The sequence below is a fragment of the Gallinula chloropus genome (genome assembly GCF_964237585.1).
Source record: "Gallinula chloropus genome assembly, chromosome: 9".
NCBI lineage: Eukaryota > Metazoa > Chordata > Aves > Gruiformes > Rallidae > Gallinula > Gallinula chloropus.
Genome location: NC_140094.1, coordinates 564,910 through 578,765, shown reverse-complemented (window position 1 = coordinate 578,765; position 13,856 = coordinate 564,910).

The following is a 13,856-nucleotide window of genomic DNA, read 5'->3' as shown; positions in this document are numbered from 1 at the left end:
CTCTGCTACGGGCGGGAGGACAACCCTACTTCCCGGGGGCCTTCCCGGGCTGAGGACTTACGGGCCGGCTTACCTGGGTGTGAGGGAGCGGCACCTCCGCCGGCCACGGCCCTCGCCGCGGCGATGCGGCAGCCGCCCTCCTCGCTCCGCCCGCCCGGTACCGCGGTTGCCTGGAAGACGGCGGCTCCTCAGCGCGGAGGAGGAGGCGGAGGGGTATTACGGCGGCCGGGGGAACCCCAGCATTTTGTACCGTGAGAAAGAAGCTACAGCCGCCGGGCGCGGCGAGCTCCGGGCGACGGGCGGGCCGCCGGGGCCGTACGCGCCCCCCGCCCTCCCCCGGGAGTTGGTCGCCGCCGACTGTAGGGAGGCTCCTGCCGAGGCGCGAAGGGCCCGCCCGGGCCCGGAGGAAGCACGCGCGCGGCCTCGCGCTTCCCGCCGCCGCTCGTGCCGGCGCCGAAGCGCCGCCGCAGAGCGCCGAGGCCTGTGCGCGCGCGCGCGGGGAGCGCAGCGGCTCGCGGCGGGCACCTGCGCCCGCGCGCCTCGGCGGGGGCGCCGGACAGCGCCGGCCGCAGGGAAGCCCCCGCTGCTGGGCCGCGCTGCCCTGACTGACCCTGACAGGCTTCCCCGCGCAGCCTGTGTCCGTCTCTCCGCGGCCCCACCTCGGTGGCTTCCCGCGGGCTCTAGACTCCAGCACGAGAGAAAGAGACAGTTACGCTGCCTCCGGCCCCGCGCCTTAATTAGTCTCTCGTGTACCCGCAGCCTCTCTCCTCAAAGCCCGGCAGCCGCGAGTGGCGCGATTGGCGCCTGACCTGGCTGAAGTACAGCCGCCAGGCAGCGTACTCGCTTGCAGCCCGGCCGAAGAGCCCTACGGCCCCGCCGCTGGTGGTGCCTTCGAGGCGCGGAGCCGGCCACACGCCAAGGCACTCCTGGGTGGGCATGCTGCGGCCCGTCTGCGGGGACAGCAACTAGCCAGGGGTCGTGGTTTTACCCCGGCTGGGAGCCCAGATCCAGGCGGCTGCCTGCTCCTTAAAGGAAGAGAGCAGGGGGAGAGGGGAAGGGGGTGTGAGGCGAGGGAAGGGAAAAGGGGCAAATAACAACCCCAGAACCAAGAAACCAGAAGCCCGTGGGTTGGGATAAAGACAGTTTACTAAAATAGCAGAAAGATCAAATATAACAATGCTGACAGGACTTTAGAGCAACAAATACATGAAACTGTTGATACACAATGCAGTGTCTGACCCAACCCACAGCTCAGGCCGTGCCACCCAGAGCCGTCCCAGAACCCGACCGTCCCCCAAAACCTGCACGTCCTGGAGCTGCCCCGCTCCTCCTCCCCTCAGCCCCCGTTACACTGAGCAGGACAGAGTTGGCATGGAATCCTCTCTTTGGCCAGTTTGGGTCACCTGTCCTGGCTTCATCCCCTCCTTTCTCATGAATAGAGAAATATGAAGAGCCAAGAAAGTCCTTGACTGTCTGACAGCAACTAAAACCATCAGGGTGTTATCAGCACTGCTCCCACTTTAACCCTCAAACAGCATCCCACCCGCTGCTACAAATGAAGTTAACTCCATCCTGACCCAAACCAGGACACCAGGTTATTTTACGCGCCCGCACAGCGGGGTTACAGCGTTGCAATGGGAAGGCCCCCAGCAACCCGGCTGAGCTGTGTCAGCTGCAGCCCAGGACCAGGGAGCACCCGCCCTGTTACCCGCAGCAGAGGCTGCGCAGGGTCTGCTGTGAAACCGGCAGCTGCTTGACAATGCACCTGAGACACTGTTACCACGCTTGTTACTAAAGCCATGCTATCACCTCTTGTATTAAAAGATGTGATAACTAAAGCATTTCTTGTGGCTTAGAGGTAGTTTTGCAGGTGTAAGTTACCTGTGAAAAGCCATAACACGTTAACATTTGCATAGACCAGCTTTTTTTCCTTCCCCCTCCCTACCCCAGCCTAATTTTACTCACCTTAATGATAAACTTCCAACAATGCAGCTTTCCTTATCTGGTGCACAGCTTAAACTTTCCTCTTACAAAACACGTAATGCTCACTTTGCTCTTCTCCTTCCACAGCATTATCCTATTTTCTGGCTGTGACACTGCTTCAAAAGAAACTTCCTCTGCTCCATGGCTATATATCATTCCATTGGCTTTTCCTGCCTTACAAGTTTCACTTTTAAGCCTTTTCCTAGCCTGTGTGCTCTCTCATATAGTAACGTGCTGTTTCTATTGCTTGTTATTTCTGTGTTGTCCCATTTCCTCCCAGTTCACAGGAAGGCTGTTTAAACCTCTGTACTGCACTGACTTCCAAACAGCATCTTTGAAGTTTCTTCTATCGTGATGGCAGTAAAAAAACCCATCCCAAAAAACTAAATTTTACTAGAGTATGAGGTATGATGGTGAGGCCAGCTCCTCTGAGTCATTTCTGTGGCTTGCTAACTCCAAATACATCATGTCTCTGGACACATTTACCATCTCTCTTTGTAGGCAGTTAGCCACCTGTTTTGGGGCACAAACCTGCTCCTCTTTGCTCTGTTTGCATCATCCAAATACAAGAGGGTCTGGGCATACACCTGGGTTCTATGGTAACAATTCATGATAATTTACATCATTAACAAGCATCCTGACAATCTGTCCTTTGAGGCTCCAGCTTTTGTGGGTTGAGTAATGAGAAATACCTGTGTTTTTCTTGCAGCAGAGTGGATAGAGAGAATATATAACTTCCCCCTTCCTTTGCATTATTTCAACTAAGCAACATTTGCAGATACATTTCCCTTGACAGAGAGTTACAGAGGAACCTGAAAGCACTTAGATCAACACACTGGCATACTCCAAAACTGCTTTAGCTGTTCTGCAAACCTTTTGGCCACTCATTTCTTTTCAGTCAGCCACTGGTTTCCTGGAGGATTCTTAAACTGATTTTACCAAGCAGTGCTGCAAAGTTTGAGATGTTAGTATCCTGGTGGCAAAACAATCCCTTGAAACTAAATGAGACTGCAGTCCAGTGACCAACTGTGACAGACTGTTGCAGTGGAGAGGAGATGGTACATTTGCTTTAAAAATAAAAAAAAGCAGCATATTTCTGGGCTTTATTTGCATTCAGTGAACATTTCAAAATTAAGGCATCCTATCAGACATCTGATTTCACTTCTGAGGTCACATTTTCCTTCCATCCCAGCCATACTAACCCTTTGCCTTTACATCTCCTAATTACTAAATCCGAGAACTTTCAGGATAAGCGTTCTTTGTCAGAGCAAGAACTACAACAACCTCATATGCTTCTACAGAGTGAAATGGAACTGGAGTATGAACATCAGGGATGTTCTCTAGTGATTTGCCAGCTGGGACAGTAAGGTTGAGGACTTTTTTTCAGCTCAGGAGGCAGATGTTAAGCAATGCCCCCAAAACAGAGGCATGAAACATCTACATAAACCAACCATAAATGTTGTCTTACTTGCTCATATTTGTCTCTTAATCCTGGTGTAGAAATTATCTAGGACTCTAGAACTTAAAATAGCCAGTGGATGACAGCAATACTGGTGTATTTACTGACATTTTTGGTGAAATAGAACTTAGTCAAGTGTGTGTGCAGAGGCCTTCAATGAAGTGTGCTATAAATAGTTTTCTCATCTGTTTGTCATTTCAAAGACATTTTAAGCCACTCTCTCAGAACAGGTCCATTAAAATGCAGCATAAATCATACCCAAGCATGCAAACTAGATTCTCTCTCTCTCTGTGACCAGAATAATTGAATAACTACATCAGAAGGTTTTGAAAAACAAATTTAAGACACATAGCTATAAAAATGGCAACTATGAGTCAAATGTATCTTTGTTGGGTAATGTTAGTTAAAAGTCATTGTTACTTCAGCATTACCAGGCAATAATGTACCCGTTTCTGAGTACCTTAATAGCCCATAATTGCCCTGGTTCACCTCAGCTGGGGTCTCTACCCCCACCCTTTCCCATGAACCCTGGAGCTCCATATAAGTTTGGCCCTAGTCTCTCAGTTCTTGGTTAAGGTTGGTGTTTTTTTGGTTAATTTGGGGGGTTTTTTTTGGTGGGGGAGAAGGGTTGTATGGGTTAAGTGTTTATGTGTGGGCTTGGTTTTTGATTTCACATTGAATTTGGTTTTTTTTCCTGCTGTGGTTGCCTTCTTTCACTATCATGCTGATTAGCAGGGTGAGTTTCTGGCTGTCTTGTGGCTGTGCTTTGTCACGGTGAGTTTCTCTCATGGTCTGGGTTCCTGGTTGAATCTGTGATTTCAATGCTTGTCTTGTTTTCTTTGAGTGCTGTATGATGGTTTCTGATCTGCTGGCTGTGCTGTTGTATGTTCCCCCCCATTTTTCATCCTGTAGAAAGGAGTAAATTCTTGCTGCTCCTTGGCAGATAAAGGATGAGGTACAAAGTAGGGTCTTGAAGTTGTTATTGATGTGTTCCTCGTTGTCTTTGTAGTTTTGTTATTGTTTGCATTGTTGGTGTTTAAAGAGTAGTAACTTTGAACTATAAAATGTGGAATAACAGCTTTTTTCTTACTACTGCATGATGCTACAAGGAGAAGCAAATTAAATAAGGCAGGTAGGGAATGTAAGATGTCACTGGCTAGCATCAAGTATTCTTGTTTCCATGCATCAGTAGCCTAAGCTGTTGCCTGTAACTTTAAACTGCTGTAGTGAAGCTCAAAAGAGAGATGAATGAGAAGAAAATGCCATCAGAGATGTTCAAGGTGTTCCTTATAACACGTGGGGTGTAGTGAATTGTATTTTTGTAGGAGTGTAGGGCTGAGAGCAATCCAAACAACCAACTTCTTGCACAAGGGCAAGGGGTGTAGGCCCACAGGGTCTGCTGCATGCTTCATCTTGGCTGAAATCATCAGGTCAGGAGACTCTACAGTGTATCTGTGATCTGGTTCTGGTGCTCCAGGAAGTTTTGTTGAGCACCAAATGGATCGTGATTCTGACCTGATAGTCCTTAGAATAATAGTTTTATAATACAGAGAAAAACTTTAGGGGGTTTGTGCTTGATGAACACCAGCTTAGGATTTCCTGAAGAGCTGACCCATTTCCTTGGGATGCTTGTGCTCTCATCTAGATCCTTATGGCTCTATGCCTTTCATTTTCTGGTGCAGTCCTCTGTATTGGTTTTGTAGCTTTCGTTTGTGGATCCAATTAGTTTTTGACATAACTTCTGCTATTCTAATACTCAGCTTGACTCTTGATTGGTGTTTTCTTATGGGCCTTTTCTTCCTAATTTGAACTGCTCTTACCTAACTGAATTTCCTGACATGGGGATCACAGAATCACAGGGGTTGGAAGGGATCTTGGGAGATCATCGGGTCCAACCCCCTGCCAAAGCAGCTCCCCAGCTCATATTGCACAGGTTGGCATCCAGATGGGGCTGGAATATCTCCAGAGATGGAGACTCCACACCCCCTGGGCAGCCTGTCCCAGGGCTCTGTCACCCTCACTGTGAAAAAGTTCTTCCATATGTTGGTGTGGAACTTCCTGTGCTCCTGCAAGTTGGAGCACAGCTTTTCCAGTTTCTCCTGATGATTCTGGCTTCTTGAGATGCTGTTTCAGGAGTACTTACGTGCTTTTTATACATTAAAGGTTTCCTCTGCTAATGTGAAGAATGGATGACCAGTGTCTCTTGTAATCCTGTAGTGCCTCATATCATGGGCAATTCTGGATCTTCACAAAGACTATGTCAGTATATCCCTTATCTGGGGTCACATTGCTGCCATTGGACTTAAACAGAGATGCCACCTTCCTTGGGCAAACACCCCAAGGCTTCCCTGAGCTGAGAGGGAGTGGCAGTGAAAGGCTCTTGTGCTACAGGTGGAAAAGATGTAGAGCAAGGGGGGTTCTTCTAGCTTTGTCCCCCATTGCTCACTTGAAGTCATAGATGCAAGGTGTCCCCTAACAGGTGTAACATGGCCTGTGTTGTGTCTTCTGTCAAACACCTCCAGTGAAGGCTCTACACGTGTGAGAGCAAAATGGGGTTCTGGGTAATGACTTCATTGCTGGCTTTGTGTGAACACTACTCAGGTGTTTCACACAGACTACATCCACTGTCCTTACCCATTCCATACCAGTGTGCTGTACAAGCACAGCATGTTACACAGTGTTACAACCATGTTCTAACTTTGCACTGGCTTTTTCATTCTCCTAATATGCCCTTCTAGTAAACTCACTGTTTCCATAAACATATAAAGACATCCAAGTCTGTAAGGAAACAAATTATTCTGAAGTGGCATTATAGCACTGCTGAATCTTACTCTGCAGATTTATGTGGTAACTTCCAGAAATGAATTTATTAGAGAAAAATCTTAGACTGCTGCCCTTAAAGAACTGAAGTAACTGAAGAGATTGCCTCCCTCATCTTGTACTAGCAAGTCTTCAGTAAGTGAGGTTGTGCAGAGTTGTAGCAATCCTGTTGGGACCAATTTTTCTCAGCTCTGCTAATTTTAGTCATGATGGGAAAGAAGGCACTGAATGATGTTCATCAGTGCAGGATTGATTGATCTTACAAATTTTTTTTTAGCTCTGCAGCTACCTTGCAGTCTACAATACAATTTCTCTTTGCACTTCTCTTGTGTGGTAGCTGTTATATCTGCAGAAAATCATCCAGTTCTAAACAAGGGAAGTTTACAGGGTTCACCTTTTTGGCACAGAGCACTCAAGACCTAGACTACAGAAAACAAGGAGATGGTTTGGTACCTAATCTTAAAGGGAGTGTCACTTGGTTTCAAGACCTCAAAGAGGAGGAAGAATTATAATTCAGATCTGGTTCCCACAGAGAATTTCAGTCCCTACAAAGTTAATGTGACACAGATTTGGCAATGTGGGAGGTCAGAAGATTAGAACAAGAGTAGCATCCCTTTCAGTTGCAGCCCACATAGTAACCAGAGTGGGAAGGTCATAAATTGATCACATAGTCAATCAGTCTGGCTGCCCTGGAGTATGGTTTTTGTATCCTCAGAAGAATTCTAACTCCTAACAGTAGTGTCTTGTGTAAAGCTGTCCCTCAGAAGGCAACCTGAGTTGTGTTTTCATTACAATCCCCTGTGGCTTCTGAAAAACATTCTTGTGACATGAATGTTTGCAGCTGAACTACTTTCTAGCCTGATGAATGCTTCCAGGTTTGTAAAACTGATGTGGGAAGAATCAGGAAGTGAATGTGTGGACTGTTGTCCACAAACCTACCACGTGTCCAGTGATAATTCTCAATATGAACACGAAGTGATATGGAATATTCAGAATCCAGATGCTCCTAAGTATAAATATGCACACTTTCCCCAGTTCTTCTTAAAAGTACTAACTTAATTAGCTCTTGTTTTTAAGTGTTTGGCCCTCTATTTTTTCTTATCCCAAACCAGAGCATAGCTTGCTACCTCAAATACACATGGAAGTATTGTATTACAGATTTGAAAATAGGGCATGGTCTTCCAAGCTGCTTGGGTATTTTACAGAATGATTCAAATCAGATGTGACTTGCATGGTGCTATGTTGAATTTTTGCGTGGTCTGAAATTCAGATCATGCAGCCATAACAGTGTGTTTTCTATTGCCTGTATTTAAAGAATGCTGATAAAGACCTGGAGCCATGCCAGATATTTTAGGAAATGCATTGCTGTTTCCCTGGCTCTCCAGATGTTACAGTACATTAAGCTTGTTGCTGGAATAAAGAGCATTTTATACTGTGTTTCTTTAACTAGAGTGTTTCAGTGTTATAGAAAAATCTTCACCTTTAAAATGAAAGATGATGTTGTCACCTTGTCTTCAAACAAATCATTTAGATAACAAGCACTATAATGTATGTAATTCTGCTTCCTTCTTCTGTTACCATCTCCTTCAATGACTGGCAGCAGCTGTGCCTCATTTTATGTGGTTTCATTGTTCAGAATTACTGATTATTTATTAGGATTTCTAGCAACGAAGGTCTTTGATGCTATGAAAGTATGAAATACAGACTTGAACCTATTTAAATGGATCCAGCAGATGCATTGTCTGAGTCTGTACAGTACCAAGGGGGAGAGCTATAGCTGACACAGGATTCTTTCCTGCTGGAGGCTTGCCAAAGAAAAATTGGCAGCAGTCACACTATTCTTTATTGCAAGTCTCCTCTAGTGTGTGCATTTAATAAAGCAGTAACATTTGGGCCCACAGGGTAGACTTCATGTGTACAAACAGTATAACTCTTCAAAATCAATATTCATTTGCCAACTTTTCACTCAAGCATCCCAGAGTATCAGCTCTGGGGCTCTGTGCTACTTCAGCACTACAGGGTTAGTGGAGCTGAAGTATTAGATGAGCTTTGTTGCTTCCTGTGCCTCCCATTCAACTGCTGTTTTGTCTCCGTGGGCGCGCAGGGATTTCCATGGCATGGCCTCAGGCTCCTGCAGGCAGCCAGCGCTGCTGTGATTATCCATCTCTAAAGGAGAGTCAAGGAATGGAGTCACAGGCCAGTGGGGCTGTACAGGTCTTGGGATGGTTACCTGTGAGGCAAGGTGAGTGGCAGGGCAGAGCACAGGAAGACAACAGTCAGCTGATGGGAAGCAGCCAACATTCATTCCTTCCTCGGTCTGTTTCTTTGCCTGTTTCTATCCCTTACCCTTGTACCTGACTTGATGTGTAGCAATTGGAATGCTTGCTGTAAGCAGATGTAATTGGAGCATGGAGCTGTGAGCACAGGCAGGTGGGTTTGTATCTTCTGCCAAGCTTCATGGTTCTGGCTTTTCTCACAGCAAGAGGGAAGCCCTGTTTTTGCCATACCAGCTTGCTGGCCTTCTAAAGGTCTGTGAGAATCTCATTGGGTTTCTTCCTAGATAGTATAAGATCTTCCTAGATCCTGTTGTATTTCTTGGATGTTGCTTGTTTTTTAGTACATGAACCAAATTTTGAGGGGTCTCCCAAACAGGGGAAGTGAGTAAGTTTTCTTTGTAACTTTTAAAGCACTATAGCTACATGGAAATACAGGTTCTTTTGTGGTAGCAATATGCTAGTGCATTTGTTCAACTGGATCTTACTGTATTGCTGACAAATGTGTACCTCACGCTTGAGAAAAGTGTGTGGAAGGTAAGGGAGGTTATTCCTCGTTGCTGGTGCCCACAGTTTGGATTGACTGAGGAGCTTGACAAGGTGGAATTTTGTTCCATGCATACAGGGATGGAATTTTGCTCCACAAGCCAAGTGGCTGCAGACAGCTGGACAACCGTGGCAGGGGACACAAAATGAGGGCTGTAGGTTCTTGGTAGTAGACTACAATAGTATCAAGTCAGTTTATACAACTCTATCCAAGTGAGTGAAGGATGCAATATTATAAAACCCTGGAGAAGTAGATCAGCTTGTATGAAGACTGGGAAGATAAGAGCCATTCGTGACATGAAGTGGGAGAGTAAAAATCTATGTAAGTCATAGCTTTTAGCATAATGTATCTTGAGGGTAAATGTGCAAGTGGACTCTATCACTGCTGGGCAAGCAACCTCTGCCTGTGTGTGTGTATCTTGATGGCCTGCATTTAACTTAAATGATGCCTAGATCTTGGATATTCTTTTTTTTTTCTTGCAGATGCCTTTTGTAGATACCTGTGTTAGTGCAGTTATGTCTGCTTCCTCCTCTAATCAGAACACATCTTGCTGTTTGTGCATACCCAGAAGGTGTTTAAGACTAATGTTCTCAAGCAAGCAATCATTTCTGATTATCAAGTTCCTACCTAATCAGCTCTTCATCCATGGGAATAGTAAATTGCATCTTTGCTCAGAAAAATGAGGAATTCACACTCTTCATATGAAGTCACTGACAGCACATAATCACTCTCAAAATCGAAGTTACATGGAATAATGTTCTCTAAAGCAGATCAGTGCATCCTTTTTGTTTCCTGTGTGTCTTTAACTTTGGCAGCTTCAAAAGTAAGCTGCCTTTTCTGTGACTTCACTGCTCTCTCCTCTTGATGTACTAAGCCAACAATGATTTAACAGCCGTCTTAATGATAACAGCAGCTATTAATGAGACGGGTCCTGCTTTGGGCATGCCTGTGATCCAGAGGGAATGCTAACGGCAGAGCCCTGGCTCTGTTCATGTAGTGCTCAGCTCTGAAGCAGCGTAGTACTTCCTGGGAGGGTTTTGGACAATCAGGTTTGGCTTTGTTCAAGGTGAGTTGCTTGAGGGGTGGGTAACCAGTGCTGGCTGGCATTGCTCCTTCTCCCCCTGTCTCCGTTTCAGGCCCGTTGCTGTGGCAAACCCTGGTGCCAACCCCATACCGCACGTCAGCCCCCTCCTCGGGACCCCAGTCCCCGAGAAGGGACTGGTTCAGCCCCGTTCCCAACCCCGTGCTGCACGTCAGCCCCCTCCTCGGGACCCCAGTCCCCGAGCAGGGACCGGTTCAGCCCCGTTCCCGCTGCCTGTCCCGCTGATGAGCGGGGTGCCCCGGGACAGTTACTGTGCGCGTTACAACAGGGCTGAACTGTTCTCCGGTCTCTTCCGTTTTGAAGCTCTCCCAACAGAAATGTACTAATTGTAATCGGGACTTGTGGATTTGGCAGTTTTCCCTTACTGCCTGACCGGCTGTGCTGCTGCTGCTGCTGCTGAGCCACCCCTGCCTTTCCGGAGCTGACCCAGCACTTGGCAAGGCCGGACCCGAGGCGGCTTGTGCCAGCTCCGGTAACCCACCCGGGGATTTCTGCCCACAGATCACAGAATCACAGGGGCTGGAAGGGACCTCAAGAGCTCATTGGGTCCAACCCCCTGCCAAAGCAGCTCCCCAGCTCATATTGCACAGGTCGGCATCCAGACAGGGCTGGAATCTCTCCAGAGAAGGAGACTCCACACCCCCTGGGCAGCCTGTCCCAGGGCTCCCTCACCCTCACTGGGGAAGAGTTCTTCCACATGTTGGTGTGGAACTTCCTGTGATCCAACTTGCAGCCATTGCCCCTTGTCCTGTCCCCACAGACCACTGAAAAGGGGCTGCCCATTTCCCCCTGCATCCCATACTTAAGATACTTATAAACACTAATACGGTCGCCCCTTATTCTTCTTTTCTCCAGGCTGAACAGCCCCAGCTCACTCACCCTTTCCACACAGGGGAGATGCTCCAGGCCCTTAATCATCTTTGTAGCCTCCTCTGGGCTCTCTCCAGGAGATCCCTGTCTTCTTTTATACCAGGGAGCCCAGAACTGGACACAACACTCCAGGTGGGGCCTGACCAGGGCAGAGTAGAAGGGGAGGATCCCCTCCTTTGACCTGCTGGCCACACTCCTCCTGATGCCCCCCAGGATCCCATTGGCTCTCTCAGCCCCCAGGGCACACTGCTGGCTCATGGCCACCCTGTCACCCACCAGGACCCCCAGGTCCTTCTCCACAGAGCTCCTCTCCAGCAGGTCATCCCCCAGCCTGTACTGATTCAAGCAGTTACTCCTCCCCAGGTGCAAGACTTTACACTTTCTTTTGTTGAATTTCATCTGGTTTCTCCCTGCCCAGCTCTCCAGCCTGTCCAGGCCTGTCCAGATGTAATGCCTTCTACCAACCCATTTGCTCTTTAATATTTATCACCTCAAGGGCAAAATTCACTGTTTCAGGGCAGCCTTGGATTCCTTCCAGAACAGATTAGTCTTCATTGTAATGCCCACTTTCCCTCCCCCTCTTGCAGGAAGGGGGGAAGCACAACCAAAGCCCCAGCTCCACTACTTCCGTATGGATAGATCCCTGATGCTTTCCTTGCTGGAACACGTCGTGTATAAACATGAACTATGATGCATTTTGTGGCCAGTTGCTAAGGAAAAAAGGTATCCCCCCAGCAGGGGAGTAGTACAGGACTTTAAAAGCACTGCAGCTGTGTGCTCAGGGAATGTGCTGTGAGATTTTTCATGTATAGAAAATCTCTCTTAATTATGAGGCATGTGTTTAGACTCTGCTGCAGCACACAGCCTAATGGGAACTCAGTGTGAACTTAAGGCCTTCCATTGTGCATATCTGGCTGCTTTATTTGTATTTTGAGTGCCCTTGAAAGAATTTAATCATTCAGATAAATCACAGAACGAGTATATTCCTTTGAGCAGAGTCTGTGTCTGAGAGTGAACATACACACCTGCTGAATTTATCTCCCAGAGAAACAGTCAGTGGCAGTGGCCTTGGCAATTTGGGCAAGGGTCATTTTTTGAACTTAATGCTGTAGATTTCACTAATAAGGAGAATTCAGATGAGGGGCAACTGGCATGTAAGATGCACATAATTCTGTACTGCGACCTTGCATGTGAGACTGTTGATAGATAAATAACTTCTGGTGGGGTGAAGGTATATACATAGGTAGAAATCATAGGCAGAGTTGGAGTGGGGGTTTCTCTTTACTGTTGAATAAGGTTAACCTCTTGATGCTTGGCAGGGCTAGATCTAGGCCCAAGTAAGGGTGGTAGAAGGGTCCTGGCAAAGCCCTCAAAGCTAGAGTGGCATCTGCTGGCAGGAGAGGGATGAGAGGGTGAAACAGCAGCCACTTCTGGAAAACAGGCATGTGAGCCTTTTCTGATCATCCTCACTTCTCTGTGGCAGAACAAGCCAGCTCTGAGTGTAACCTGAGCAATTCATCCTCAGGGCAGCAACATGTAGTTTGTCTGTACTGATGAGAAGAAGGCTTGAGCCATCTTTGGCTGGCTTGGGTTCACAATGCCTCCCAAATAGGAAGTGCACAGTTATTTGTTAGCCCCTTGACATAAATCAACCTCCAGACACAACTGTGTTCCGAATGGTAGCAGACACTTAGGGACTTTTAGACAGATGAAAGACTTAGACTTATGTGAAATGAAATACAAAAAGGGTAGCAGTACAACTGAGGAAAAACTCAGCTGTTTCAGCAGAGCAGCAAGCTGTGGACACTTCAGAGGTCTGAAGATGGAGGTGGCAAGAATGAAGAAACACAGGATTGTTGTTGCAGAGAGGGCTCTGGCATTATTGTGAGGCTTTGTGAAGGGACTGACAAGCAGCCAATTTTAAATGGGTGGAGGAAGCAAGGGATAGAGACAGTCTATGAATAATAACTCATTAGTAAGTGTTGCTCTTCCTTTTCCACGATTCTATCCAGAAAGAACCATAATAATGTCTCCAATTGTTGCTGAGCCCAGTGAATAAGTTTCTCCAGTGGCACATAGCCAAAAGTTCTGTCTTCTGGGCTTTGAGATGGAATAATTTTGCCTTGTTCAGAAGTGTGATCTCTTCTGTGATCACTAAACTGGCAAGAGATCTAAATTTCTGTGTGTGAGTCCAGACTGCAGAGTGTTCCAGATATCTAAATACATCAGAGGCTTATTTGCACTATTTTAGGTGCAGCCTTTTTATATGCAAGATGTACTGATGGATTTGGCAGGACTGTTGCTGTGTCAGGGCAAAAATAAGTTCTCCTTCACTATTGCACTTGGAGGAATGACACAGAGTGCTGTATGTTGTGGTGCTTCACTATCTGGAATAAGTCACCAATGCAATGAAATGTGTAGCTAGTCATCTATGAGTTACAATGCTGAAAAAAGAAATCCCTTGTTAAACACTTCTGCTGTGTTTTCAGCAGCTATTGGCACCTTTAGATCCCTTCTCTGGTTGTCATGAGTTTCACCACTCTAAGTGCTGTTAATTCTTTTTCTGTACCCTAATGCAGCAGCTGGCATCAGAGTTGGATGTCTTGGCAGTAGAGTCATAGTTGGGATTGAATGTGGCAGTAATGAAAACTAAAGTCTGTTAGATCTATGGTGGCATTCTTTTTCTTGGAGCAGAAAACAAGTTCAGCAGGTGAGGGTTGGCTTTCTAAAGATACCTGTCACCTAGAAAGGTCAATAGACCCTTGTGATTTTGAAAATCAGCACTAGTCCTGCTTTATAGTC